Source organism: Ixodes scapularis, unplaced genomic scaffold, assembly GCF_016920785.2.
Source record: "Ixodes scapularis isolate PalLabHiFi unplaced genomic scaffold, ASM1692078v2 PGA_scaffold5__190_contigs__length_132052651, whole genome shotgun sequence".
Taxonomy (NCBI): Eukaryota; Metazoa; Arthropoda; class Arachnida; order Ixodida; family Ixodidae; genus Ixodes; species Ixodes scapularis.
This window is the reverse complement of record NW_024609880.1, coordinates 100,578,777-100,593,343: the sequence shown is the minus strand read 5'-3', so window position 1 is coordinate 100,593,343 and position 14,567 is coordinate 100,578,777. Positions and strand designations below refer to the sequence as shown.

The window sequence follows — 14,567 nt, the reverse complement described above, 5'->3', positions numbered from 1 at the left end:
CAAAATCACACGCACACACATGCGAAGCGGAATCTTGGGCAGTATACGAGTACTTACACACGTGCTCATATAGGAAATTTCCGATATCAGCAAAGGCGCGCGCGAGAGGGCCCAAAATTAATTTTCGTATGGAGGCTGTTTTTTAGCGTTGCTTCGGTCGGACGTTCGCCCCGAGGGCGCAAAAAATCCACGCATCACTGGCGTAATAAGAGGGACGAAAATAAAAATAAAAAAGGGTCGAGTCAGGAAAGCGCACTAAAAGCAAATAACAAATGTAAAAAAAAAAAAAAAAAGAATCGCACCGAGCAATATACGTTAAGAAGAATCAAATAAAATTCGCGTGACCGAGGGAAAAAAAAAAAAGACCGAACGAAGTCTAATCATAGCCTAATGTAATAAATTGATCGAAAGCGAAGCGTGCCAATGATATTGAGGTGCAAAATATAAGCCCGAATATGTTAATAAGGAGCAAGTATGATGAAACGTAATGAATTAACGCTGCAGTTGGTTCCGGGATAGAAAAGACGTGTGATAGGCATGAAGTAATTACAACGCATGCGCAAGATAAAACTAAATAAACATGGATTTAAAAATAAAACGTAAATGTAAAACGAAAATGATAGGATATTAAATAATGCAATTAACGGGAAACGACAATATGCATGTAGTAAAATGGCACGGAGTACCAGCAAAACGTATACATAGACGAAAATGCAAAAAAAAAAAAAAATTACTAGAGTTAAAGAAACGGTCATTTTTAAACATTTATAGTTTACATCTATAGAAGAAGAAAAAAGACCGCCTTGTAAAACGTTATTTTGAAGCTGCGCACCCCAAGAACAACTAAGAGAGCCGTGGCGTCGCAAAACGTCGCCGACTTATTCCCCTATGGCCCTTCTGGTGAGCACAACTGAACACCGTCGTTTGAAGCAGGAGCAAGAGATGAAAAGACGACATTGCAATTATTGTGACGTAATGGTTATTATCATATCGTATAGTGGCGGGTGACACACACCCCAGCTTCAACAGAAATAATTTTTATGCTTCAGTTTCAAAGTTTCGGGAAAATGCAAACGCTTCTAGGCGATTGCAAACACTGAGATGCACCTAAAATCATGAAACTAATCGAGCATAAAATAAATTAAAATGCTCACAAAGTAGGCACCGAAAAAAAAAAAAAGAAGATAGTTCGCCCAAGAGTAAAGATAAACGCAAAGTACAAGTACAGTATAAAAATACAATCAGCATGTAATGAGTGCACAGGATTGGGGGGAAACGGCGTATGCTTCCTCGAGGTTGCTGTCGTCATGCGGAGTAGTAAGAAGAATAACGCAAAATCTAATGGCTGCATTAGAGTCAATCCGGTGTTGGGCAAATCGTTACGTTCCTGGTTGCGTCGGTCGCCGATTAGCATCGATCTGGAGCTCCATACCGTCGTGGGGTCTTCGCTTGGGTGGATTCGGTTAAAGCTGCACGGGCGCGGTCAAATTGCGGACGCCGCCATTTTGATGCACCTAGTTTCATGATTCGAAAACGGTAAAGCAAAATTACGTATACAAATCCCGCAAAACAAAAAAAAAAAAAAAAAAAAAAAAAAAAAAAACTTTTAGCTTTTTTATTTTGGTGAAGAAAGAAGACCAGCGAAGCTGTACCATAGTGCGAGCGAAGTAATGGACGGCCGCAAGTCGGCAAGCCAGAGTGGAAAGGCTCGAAAGGTTGCGCCATCTATGAGCGACGGCGGCAACCAGAGTTTTGTGTCGACATTTCTTTGCGGGGGACACGATCCTGGGGAAACTAGCCCTTAACAGCTGCGCTGTAAAAACACATTATGATGTGGCATAACCATATTTAGAAGATGTAATGAGACAGCGTTGCGGTTGTCACATTAGATCGAACAGTGCATAAGTCGTTATTTTAGTTTTTAATCAAAACACAATCGTTATTAAAAAAAAAGATGAACTTTTTTTTTTAATTTTTAGTGCGAGCCGAAGCTACAAGCACGAGCATGTAGCACTGAACTACACCGTAGCTCAACAATGTAGTGTAATGTTTTCATTGCACCAAAAGAATATAGCATAATGAGGAAAACACCAGAAATAGTGCCAAAGCACCTCCATTCTTCAATTTTTTTTCTTAATTTTTGGACGACGATGTTTGTATTGTACTGCACGAGCGCACGTGCTTGACGGGGACGCTGAAATCCCAGAGCTCGGTCTTGTACTCAGTTTCCTCAGAGTTCAGTGTTGTCAAAGCTGCTGGTTCGAGCCTGTGTCTTGATTGAGCGCTTGATTTGCACGCGCTTTCGTGGAGATGAGACTCTAGATGAAGTCACGCGCTCGAGTCCGTATAAGTCAGTAGCTTTGGGAGCACTACATACGACAGAAACGAGGTTCTGGCCGGTGCCATTTTCAGCGTTCGTGGGCATGGCGGGTGCTTTGCACGCTTTCCGAAGCGACGAACATGTGATTTGATGACGGTTGGACTGTAATCACTGGATCGTGGGAAAATAACGCCAAGCTCCCCCGTATGGTTGCCATTTTGGTTCATAGAATGAGCAGTTTCTACCTGACCTTTCCACGCAGTCTCGGTGAGACGACCCACGTTTCCGGCGAAAGATTGCTTTATGAAGATGCTCCTTGTATAGACGCTTTAAACATGCGCCAGATTGAGCCGCCATTGCCGACCTTCTCCTGTCTTACCGAGCCACTGAAGCGGGCGTTCACGCGCCTCCACGAAGGCCTATGCTGAGGAGAAGGACAAAGTAACACCCAAAGCGGCAATAATCTGTCCTGTTGTGGCAACGATGAAGGGAAGCGAACGGAATAAGAGAGAACAAAAACTGAAGGTCGGTAATGGCGGCGCCCATGCACAGCTGCCTGAACGCGTCTATTCGCGTCTCCAGCTCGACGCTCGCCCTCCAGCGGCGAAAACGGGAAGCGCTCTAGTGAGGGTCCCCCGATTCTTGTGCTCAGCGGGCACGACGGAACTGCTCGCGATCATGGCTCGCGAACTGTTATTTCCGAATGCAAACAACACTCTTCACTGTGCCAACGTAGTGCTGCAGCCGGTATGAGATTGTACCTAACTGGAGAGTTTTAGTATTGCGCATAGAAGCAAACGCAAGCGGTGTGCGTTTGCGTTAAAGTTGCGTGCCCCATGTTGTGCGTGCGCCTCATCGCCATCCGCCATCCAAGACTGCAATTTTGGGCTCCGCGCACACGCAGTGTGGAACACGCAAAGCTAACGCAAGCACATAGCGCATGCGCTCGCTCGTATACGCAATACTAAATATACTGTTTCACCGGCTTCCAACGCCAATGAAACGTGCTGCAGTGAGCAGACGTGCAATCAGGTAGGCGTTCCTTCGAACTGGAAAGGCTGAGATTGGCAAAACGACGGAGCGTAGAAATGAAAGTAACTAAATGTTATGAAAAGATTGGTAATTAAATAAATATATATATTTTGCCATTTTTTACTTTTGGGCATTTGATTTAGAAGGATATTGGCGGCGACTTTGGACGTCTTGCGGATAGTCAAAAGTCGCGACTTTGATAGCAAAATATACTTTACCCACAATTAATGTAATTTTACATGGATTTCTCACATTAGCTAGAATGTTTTTATTGATTTTAAACTTTTTATTTTATTACTTGGTAATTGAAAATGCTGCGATTGGCACCAGTGGTGATACATAGCACACTTTTGATTGTCATATTTGTTCGCGCGTTTGAAATTAGATCATAGGCAACCAATTATATTACAGCTTAAAAAATACGTATTAAAATATTTGAATTTTAATATTATTATTAATTATACAAATCGCGGCAATGTATGCCCCCAATTAACGCCAAGATCCCGAAAATCCGCCATTTAGCCATAATAGTCTTTCCAAAAAGGTATCATTTAGTTTTCTTTTTAGCATACGAAAAAACTCTGATATAGTTATCAAGATAGACAAACAGTCAAACACTACATGTAATATAAAGTCATATGCGTCACGCGTTGCTATAAAAAAACACACACACACTTCAGCTGTCTGGCTCGGATTCCGTCTTCGGGTTGTTGCAGTGAGAACAGCTTTTATTATTTTATAAGTTTTGTGGAGATATTGTAAAAATTGGAATTAATCTCTTATTCTTGTGCTGGGAATAATGTTAAACCAATTAATAATCTAAAAACCCATTAAAAAGCCCGCATTTCATTATTTTTCTTGACAATTATCTGAGCGAGAAAAGGCAGTGAGAATGCACAAATATCAGCACTGATTTTTTCAACAACTACAACTACAAATTTCAGTGTGGATCAAACATGTTTGCCACAAAATAAAGTTTCCGCAAACAACTTCTCTAACTAAATAATTACGACGTGAGACACATCTTGAGTTATGAAAGAATCTGAAATTAAGACCCCCCCCCCCCCCCCCCCCCCCATATCGAGAAATTAAATCCAAAATAGAGGTTAGCTTCGGTTTCGCTCCAGACTTAAAAAGCGCATTCTTACGTAAATATTACGCTAAACACCGTTCTTGTTTTCAGGGTTAAGAGGTGACCTGAGCTGATAACACCTTAGCTTCCTTGTATTACAAGAAATAATTTGTGTCGCACAGTGAAGCCAGCACACTAGACAGGCTCAACAGCCGGCACGCATCTCCGACCCTCACTATAACCGCCATTTTGGAAAATGAGTGGCGCCACCTATAGTTAGTTGGAGTCGCGAATACCAAAAAAAGGGGATCGGTGGCACATCCTTGCGCCGCCACATACGCGGCGGCTACTTTCCCAGGATCTAGTGACTTCGGTGATGATCGCACACTAAGCTGTAATACTCTAAACATTGGGAAGGTGTGTGCCTTTCCAATGTTCCGACGTATTAGCCCCGAGAAGTTCGCGTGGCGCCCCCTTACGGCAAACTGGGGTGACGTCACTGCGAGGAGAGAATTTTTCCCCGGCTCGCCCCGCGGAGGCTGTAACGACGCCAGCTGTCGGCGCGCTCGTTTCTATTTAATTTTTTTTTGGCGTGTTTTTCGTAGGAAGTGTAATTTTCATTTTTTATGGGCCGTTATTGATGTATGACCTGTAGCTACAGGCGAAACTTCAACCAACATTTTAAGCATGGTTGACAGGGCAGGCAACGCATGAATCGCAGCTGGTATATGAAAATAAAGAAATATGGCCACAATTGCAGGAGCATCACTATAGATTTACATCTCGCACAATAAATGATGCTGATGGTCTGAGTGAATTGGCAGGTTATGTATACTATTTTTGTTTTGTTTTGTATCTCCGTTTTTAAACAAGATCGCCGAAGCAGAAAAGCTGCATGCTGCTCGGGCAACATGCTAAATACAGTCTGGGCCATGGGAAGAGAATCACGAGTAAGACAGCCCAAGTGCAGGGGCAAAGTAAAAAAACACAAAAAAAGGAACATTTTTATATACATTGCTCGCATTTGATTTTTGCTGGATTCAGATAGTATTTCAATGGACTACACGTGTGATATCTGTGGACTTGTTTATACCAACCCTCAAGTAATTTATAACAAACGTAAGCGAAGGTGTCTAGCTCGTTAATAGTCTGTTAAGCCCTAAAATTGAGATTTTACTTAAATCGAATTGTCGTGAAGCTAAAATACCAGAACCTTTTCTCACGCAGACTGTCGCCCTTCAAGGGTTCAACATTTTGTGCTACTAGTGCTGCAACTACCACTTGACAGACGTTCAAATGCTTGCTTTTACTCCTGTTTTTCTCTGTTGTCAGAAAGTTCAGCTGCAGGGAGTTTGTAGGCTGAGGAAGCTTTTGGAGACCTGCAGCAGTGTCTCTTTTAATTAAAAATGACAATTCAGACTAAACGGTGTATTTTCCGAATACCCAAGCTGGAATAAAAATGTCAGGAAAAAGTATAAACATTCCAAATTATGGCATTGTTGCTGTGCATATTTTGGGCAGTTCAATACATATCATACAGACAACTGCGGGCAATTCGGCCGTTTTTGCTGCTACCATACAAACTAATTTCCAGCAATTGTGCATCTTCTAAGAAATATGCCTGCATACGTGTATAAACTATACAATTGATTTACGAAGAAGCTACATTTATGTAAAACAACCCTGTTCCACGAGCACTTCAAAGATAATCAGACACAGGGCCTTTAAGACATCTGAGAACCAGTGTATGCAGAGTGGCAGCGCAGAGTCGGGATCGCGAGCTAATTTGCCGACCACCCAAAGGCCCATGATATAAATGCCACTTCAAATGCCTTGAAAGCGGGATGTAATATCGTCCTAAATCATGGACATGCAAGGGACGGAATTCCAGCGTCTGAAGCACTTGCGCCACCGCTCCAGCGATCCTTCGCAAAATTGCCTTGAGTCGTGTGGACGGGCGGGGAGGCTCATCGGCGGAATTGCCTCCGCCCATAGCTTTCGGGATTTGTAACCCAATTTTAAAGGTAAAGGGGACACGCAGGCTTATAAAATGTAAGGAAGCACGTCAATATCGGCCTAACTCAACGTCTTGTACACCGGGTAAACCAAGTCCAGCTCCTCGAAGAGCTTGCGGCACACAACGCCAAACCAGGAAACCGGCGCTGGGAAGAGAGCCGATGCGAGATCGCGGAGCGGAGTCCCCTCCCTGACGTCACGGTACGCCTCACCCAATCAGGACGCGGCGACCGCAGCGACGCTTGTGTTCGCTCTCGGGGCTAATAGCGTGTGCTATGCTCGCACTTAAAATAGGGAGTTTTAGTAGACCGTGTTTCCCCCTCCACTAGCCCCCCGCTACGAAGAAACCGCTACTGCGCCTGCGTGCCGACGGCCCTGGCTGTAGAGCTAAAACTCGCTATTGAAACTGAGTATGCGTTCTCAGCAACTAACCGTCTGCCATAAACAACACCTTTGACGTTCGAAGGGAATCTGCTGAACGCTTGCTGTCAGCAAATCGAACGGCACCTGTAGCGGGAAAACAGTGAACTGGCCCGAACAGACCCTATCGAGATTTCTGCTTATTTCTCGTGGTTTAATTCCGCGACTGCACGTTGTCGGCGGTTGGCGCAATGACCACCGAAGTAAAGCAATGGAAGTTGCGCTGGTCGTGTCCACGGCAATCAAAACGGAAGCAATGACTGGGCTCCAGGGAAAACTGTGACCCGCTAATGACCTAACAAACTAGGGTCGCACTGCACTGCTCCTCAGCAGTGTACGGCGAATGGTTGTCCCGGTGATTGTCGTTACTGCCGTATCAGCGTGCTGCCAAGGTCGCTCTGAACGCGAACTATATACGCAACCGCGTGAACCATATACAAATTGTCATTGTGCGTTTATCGACGTTTATAAGTGCGATAAAAAAGAAAATATAGTCCTTCCGTAGTTTCCCCGAAAAGGGATAAGCCACCCGGAAGGCTCACTCGCACCGCCGCATATTTTAAACGTAGTGGATAAACATCGGGGTGTATACTCGCTTAAACTATACTTAAATCACGTTTGAGCTGGCACACGGCACGGCACGATCTGCTTTTGGCCGCCATATATGATATTTGTCAAGGTCGCTGGAGTCGTGAATACGGCCGCCAGTGAATTGATTGTACTGAAATCGCAACCACATTCGCGACTTCCAAACGCTTAACTACCACGCGTGTTTTAAAAATGTTATATATTTTTTTAAATTTTGTTTTGTTTAGTCTCGAGCGCGAGATGTGATCGAGTGTGCGTGGGCGTTGAATGCGACGCACGGGGACCCGTCCATCTGAAAAACGGGTGCGCGCGTTTCCGTGCGAGAGAGGAGGCTTCGCGTAGCGGCTGTGTCTCGTCCTCATCACTCCTGACAATAAACAAAGGCGGCCACAACAGCCATTGTTGCGGAATGAGTGAGCGAGGGAAGACGAACAGCCCACCCCGCATCGGGCTGTATACGATCATATAGCCACCGCTTTATACGCTCACACACCGCACGGTGGGCGGCCCGCGTTATTCAGAACACTTCCGCGCGATGGCAGGACGTGCCGACCATCGTCAAAAGACATCCGGGCACCTTCGAGCTCTCTCCTTCTTCCCCTTCCCCTTCCCTTCCCTTCCCCTTCCCCTTCCCCTTCCCCTTCCCCCCCCCCCCCCCCCCCCCCCCCCTTCCCGTGTCTCTCTAGTACAGATCTATCCATCCGTCCAGCCATGTCGTTGCCATCCTCTGGATTGTTCGTGCCGACCATCAACAAAACAAAACAAACAAAAAATTTTTTTTTGTCATTTAATGTTTTGGTTTTTTTTTTATGCCTCTAATAAAGGGGCCGGGTGGTCGAAAGAAAAAATGTTACGATGCGAGCGTCACGTGACATAATCCACGGATGAGTTTCTCTTATCCAGAAGGCGTCCTTGCCCAAGTCCCACCACAGGCGAGCTGCCCGTTGTTTAGAAACAACAAGCAGGTTAACCCACTGCACATGCGCAAAAGAGCAATTGCGCTCGCAGAAGAAGACGGCCATAGCTAAATAAATATTGTAAATATATAAATATGTAAAGCGGGTTCCTTCATAGTGGTTTAGGTCGAATAAACATTCATGAACAAAAGGGAGCACAAATTTATGACTCTGAACTAAGGCAACGGAATTTACCGTTCCATCGATCGAACACCTGCTTGCAGAGAAAAAGATAGCGCCATTTTTAAACAAAGCCCTTAGGCTTACACGGATCTTGAAACACGATGGACATTTTGAGACGCATCCTTTGCGTCACGGACAAGGTGTCTAGTTGCAAGAAGTTACGTATCAATAAGCTGCCATTTTCGAGCCCCAAATGAATTTATTTGGCATGTCGCCGGCTTCGAATTTTCCAGGCCTCGCGGACAGTATGAACTCCAACACCCGATCCAGCCATTTCCTGCGTCTGCGGTTCTCCAAACCTCTTGGGACCTCCACTTTGCTTTCCATTCATATCATAATGTAAACCACAAATCCCCCCCCCCCCCCCAAAAAAAAAAAAAAAAAAAAAAATCTGGCTGGTATGCGGGAAGTTTGAAGGACTGTGCCAGCTCGTAATGTCCGCGATAATACACTAATTAAAAAATAAAACTAACAGTGCGCGGTTTGGGGTCCTAGAAATATGTAACTGGCGGGGGGAACCCACGGTTGTTTCGCGTTCCCCACACGGCTTTCGGTGAGCCGCTGGTCATTTTACTACCGCATTCTTGCACGTTTCCTTCCGATTTCTTTTTCCGTATAGTGTTCTCCGAGCCTTCATCACCTAGAAAATTAACATCCGACACCGCCGAGTGTCTAGATAAACCGTGAAGTATATACCTTCTCTCTTTCAGAGCCAAAGCTTCCCTTGTTTTTGTCTTGCGATAAACCGACGTGTGAACGCGCACCCACTTTGCGTCGACGACGTCTCGCGGCAATGAAGTCATAAAAAAAAAAGAGAAAAAGCATCAGTTACTTTATTTTTCTGTTATATCCACTTTTTAAAGCGTACGCCATCTCTATAGACGCAGCGGTGTGCCCCTAACGAGGACGGGAAGGCGGTCGACCTCGCGTCTTTGTTCTTCGTGGACAGTAATAGCAACGGCATTGTTCTTTTCTTTTTTTGTTCGGAGAGGCGACCGAACTGCGAGCGGCGGGAGCAGCGGCTTCCGTGGTGCTTCATCACGTGCCGCGGGTCAGACCTCGTTACGGCCCATGAAAGCGACCGCGAAAAAAAGTTGAACGCCTTCTCATTCTTTTCTTTCGGAAGACCCTCGAAACAAGGCGCCGCCATGCTTTCAATTCCGGTTCCTGACCTTGCTAACTGCGTGCTGCGCTGCTCATCCTGAGAGATGCTCCAAGTTGCCTCGTTTAAAAAGCAAAACAAAATGAACAAATAAAAAAAGAAAACGTAACCGCGCCAGTATAGCGGCCTACGTTCCACTCACAATTAGATACGAGGTAGATTTATGCGGTGGGTGTGTGGGCAGTTACTTGGCAGGCGTCTGCCCAGTGCCTAGAATCCGTTGCCTCGAATAATAGCTGCGTGTAGGACGAAAAACAAAAACGGCCGGAGGTATCGCGTCGACACAAGGTGCAGACAACGAGGATCCCACCAAAACTGGCGCCCAACATGGGGCTTTCCGTCGTTCGGTTCTTCCTCATCAAGAGACGGCGCGCACGCGTTACAAGCATTACATTATTAGTTAATATTAACTGCGACTCCGCCTCACAACCACGTAACGTATGAAGTGCTTGCTAAAAAAAAAGGTATGTTTGGGCTAGTTGATCGAAAGCATCTTGGTTTAAAACAGCGCGACAAGACAATGAAAAAGTAAAGATGAGGCCACGCTGTCGTCCGCCTCGTCTTTACTTTGTGCTTGTCTTGTCGCGCTGTTTTGAACTAAGATGCTATGAAGTGCTCTCAAAGTCAGAGGCGTGAAAATTTTTATAGCTTCGCGAAATGCTCTTCGTGTACGGCCACTTGGGCAGGAAAAGCACTGTTCAAAGCCCCTCTGGCGCTCGTGCCTTAGAACTACGCAAAACACTCCGAGAAGAAATATAGATGAGTACATGTTACCTCGGGCAATTTTCTACAAATCGTCACTGGGGACCGCAAATTTTTTGGAAATAGTTTTTCGAGCACTGGAGCGGAAGATGATGTGTAATTTCTCAAACGGTTGGAAATGGCATTGTGGTGCATGAGGTCGCGAGAATCATGATGGAATTGAAATGGTCGTAATGTCGAGCATCTTGGGAACTACTAAAATGAGGCTGCATTGTCGCTTTCGGGATACAGACGACGATGGCAACCACAACGATGACGCAACCAACGAACAGATAGTTGGGGTTAACGAACGAACTTAAGTAAATCCGAAGACATATATGGAGCACACAGAGACAATCCATAAATATGTCTGATATATTTTCGCTAAGTATCACTTTATGGTCCAGAGTTATTTTCACCCCATTTAGATAGTTACATACAGTGCGAATTTATATTTTTGTATACTTTGGGTGCCGCATACTACTGTATATGCCTAGCTATACTGTTTCGATTTTGTGTCCCGGTGTTTCTGCATTGTGCTTCGTGTGCCGTTGTTAGGTTATTTTTCCCATTTCTCGCTCTCCAAAGCGTCGTTGTACACCCACAGACAATATAAACTGAAACACCCAAAGCAGCGTTTTCTTTCTTGTGCGTGCCTGTGCTCCTCCACGCTTTATTACCTCTCGATTCGAGATGGATTTCAAAGAACAGAACCTATACTGCGTGTTGTGTAGTTTGGACTAAAACTTCTTCAGAGACCGGCCGGTACACAACCGAAAGATGAATGACCTAGTTCATATTGTCCGGTCCGCGTTAGCATACCTCCACTCCTATATTCCGATTCTCTGGTTTGGACTGATCTCATTTCGAATGAAATAAGAATAATATCATATGACACTACCAATTCGAGCTCTCTTTCTCTCCCCGCCAATCCCAATACACAATAAATAACCAACGTCAAAACAAAAAACCAGTCGCACTCAACAAGTTCACAATCGACGACACGATTCGTCGAGAATCGGCCGGGACCTTGTTGTTGCTTCTTTACCGCCTTCCGTCTGGGCGAGCACTTTCAGCGCGTTCCCAGGCAAACCTCATTAGCGCCTCTGATCCAAAAAAAAAAAAAAAAGCATTGCCGGCATTCGCCTAAATGTTCATTGTTGTACGTTTCGTTTCTTGACCTTACGATGGAGCAGAGCCTATGCTCTGCAAGCCATCGGAACCAATCCAATGGCGTGTGCGTGTCACGTGATCTTCGAACCAAGCTCCTCCCCCAAACTCTCCCACTCTTTTCATTTTAGCAGAGCGAGCGCTGGAGAGGGTTCGAGTGGAAAGGAGCGAACCGCCAATCATGGCGAGCAGAGAGCTTCGAGGGAGGGGCCTGTCCCATAATCACGTGACTCGTTCGCAGCGTTGGATTGGCTGGGATGGCCGGTATAGCGCCCACCGCGGTCCATCGTAAGGTGAAACCGAGTACGGTTCCCAGAAGGGACACGGGCTTTCTCCGGAACTAATCAGACGACCCAATCAATGCGTTCGGCTGCGTAGGAGAGACGATCGCAAGAAGGAAACAAAAGCTCGGTGCTAGACAAAGGGGCGCGAGAAGAAGCAGCGCCCTAACAAGAGAACAAAGACGTGGCAATACAGAGCACGAAGAACAAAACAGAAGATCAAACAATCGAATACACAGTTTCCCCCCCGGCGTCCCTTCGCAGGAAATGAAACCCGGAAGCTGGGTCGGCATAGTAGGGCTTGGAGACCGCGTCCGTGACCAATCGAAGCAATTGCCGATGCAAACGCCTCGTCGCTAATGCATACGGCGGCGACAACGACGACGAGTTTCCGATTCCCGGTTATGCGGAGCGCGTCGTCGGTTCGTAGAACCAAGCACGGCGCGTATGTCGGCGGCTGACAGTGCGCTGGAAGCTACACGTTCACTGGACAAATCAGCCGCCTCCCATTCGTCACCTGGCACCGCGCTCCCTGCAATTCGGGTGTGGGAGGGAGCGTGATCACGTGGCAAAAGAAGGATGTGTGACTGGTCCACGGTGTAGGAAGGCTTACTACACCGTGGACTGGTCCGAGGATCCATCGCACTGTCTGCTTAGCTGTGAACGGAGTCTAGTTGTGCGTTTTTTTTTTTTTCTTACTGTAGAAAGCGTCGACCTGGCGCTGTCACCACCCACGAGAGAGGAAGTCTACGGAGGCGACGACTGAATACCAACCGCGCTATGAGTCACCCTTGCGCGCGCTCTCGTTTCATTACGGGTGTTCGCGGAATCGGGAAACACGCAAACTATTTCGCCTTTTTTTTTCTTTTTAGATTGGTACCTTTTATAATTGGATCGGTGCCACAATGAGGTCGAAATTACACTTGTATATAATAATAATAATAATAATAATGTTTATTAAACATTACATTCATCCATGACGGGAAGGAGGCCAAGAAAAACAGTTGCAGTATCAATCAGGATGTTTAAACTAAGGGACTGGGAAGGAAACTTGAAGATATATTAGAAGAAACAGAAGGTGACACACAAGCGTTTTCTTCTAATATATATCTTAAAGTTTCCTTCCCAAGCTCGCCTGCTCGTTGGCCATGTTTTCGGGTGTGTTTTCAGCTACAGTATCCAGTATGATAGCCACCAACCCTCCCCCCCCTTTCTCTCTCTTTCCCCAAGCAATAGTGGCAACACAAAATCAAACGAGAACAAAAAATAGTTTAATTTAGGAATTTATATCCACAACACACCAGCAATATATTATAATTAGTATCAGGACTACTGACATTCAAGCACACTCGAACAAAATCCGTACATATTACTCACAAATATAGCCAAAATACGAATGATAAGCATACATTTCCCGCTTATAACGGGTGCGTGTGTCTGTGTGCATGCCTGTGTGTGCGCGCGTGTGTATCGGTATGTGCGTTCGTGAGTCTAGAAGGCAACGCAAAAGGTTTCGCAAACAAGCACGCTGCGCACGCAGACACAAAGAAAAGTCACCAGAACGTTTGTACATGTAAAAGCACAAAAAGAAAAAAAAAAATCTGAGAATCCGATCCCTTAGTTGGATATCCTTGTCCCGCATATTCAGTTACCAGTTGAACTGCCATACGCAAAATGGCTCGCGTGTAACTATACCACCGATTATCGAAATCGTTTTCGAGCGGCGGGAACTGCGACCGGCACAGCTCCCGCGGCCACGCTCCAACGAGCATTCGTGGTAAGCAAAGGTATGCGTGACCCCGTACTGCACGTACGGGCGACGACAGACAGAAAGGAAACGCCGAGGAGACAAACGCCGTTTCGTCACCGACTCCGCGAGCCGACGCACTTGGGCACGTCAGCCCAAAGTTCGACGCGGTTGGACTTCAGTGCGCTGGGCGGCAGACGCCGTCGCTCACGCGGACACGCTTCGTTCCACCGCAACCTGGCAAAGAGTGAACGCTAAGGCCCCCGTTTGAGCCAATCAGAGCAACGGAAATTTGCGCGTCACACGAAATTCGTATAAGAGCATCCTTTTTCTATACCTCCTGTCCGTGGTTTCGACAGCACTGCGCGCAACTCCGGAGATGAAATCACGTGTCTCCCTCCGACGCGCTGATTGGCTCGCTGGCCCCCGTAGCCTTCGCCGTTTGCCGGGGTTACGGCGAAACTGAGCATAGACGTTTTCCTGCAGTCACGCGCCCCGTGGTCACGTCACGCGTGCCGGAGTACAGCTATACGCGCGTCCTGCAACTCACAGTCTCCACAAACGGACGTCAGACATCTCGAGCGGCTGTCAAGAGACAAGTCGTCCTGTCGCTCAGCCTTAGCCGACATATTTGGTGTACAATAGATTACGGGTTTACACGACACGGACAGTTGGCCTTGACGTACGCGTCCCGTTATGCGGACTTCTTTACCTTAGGGTGACACGTCACAGACTCTATATAGTCACTCAAATGATGAGAGCGGTAGGACGTCTCTTTCCGATGTCCGCCTCCAGTCCGCGCACGCAGCTCTCCTTCGTGCTGTGGCTCCGATCGCACACTACGAATAACGAGACGCCGAAGCATGACCGAGGATAGCA

The 14,567-nt window shown here is 46.4% G+C and overlaps 1 protein-coding gene across 1 annotated transcript in view; it reads right to left on the bottom strand.

Annotated features, from left to right (window-relative positions):
• The window catches only part of LOC8033628 (guanine nucleotide exchange factor DBS), a 177,543-nt gene that overhangs the window by 58,064 nt on the left and 104,912 nt on the right, over window positions 1–14,567 (bottom strand). The window lies entirely within an intron of this gene.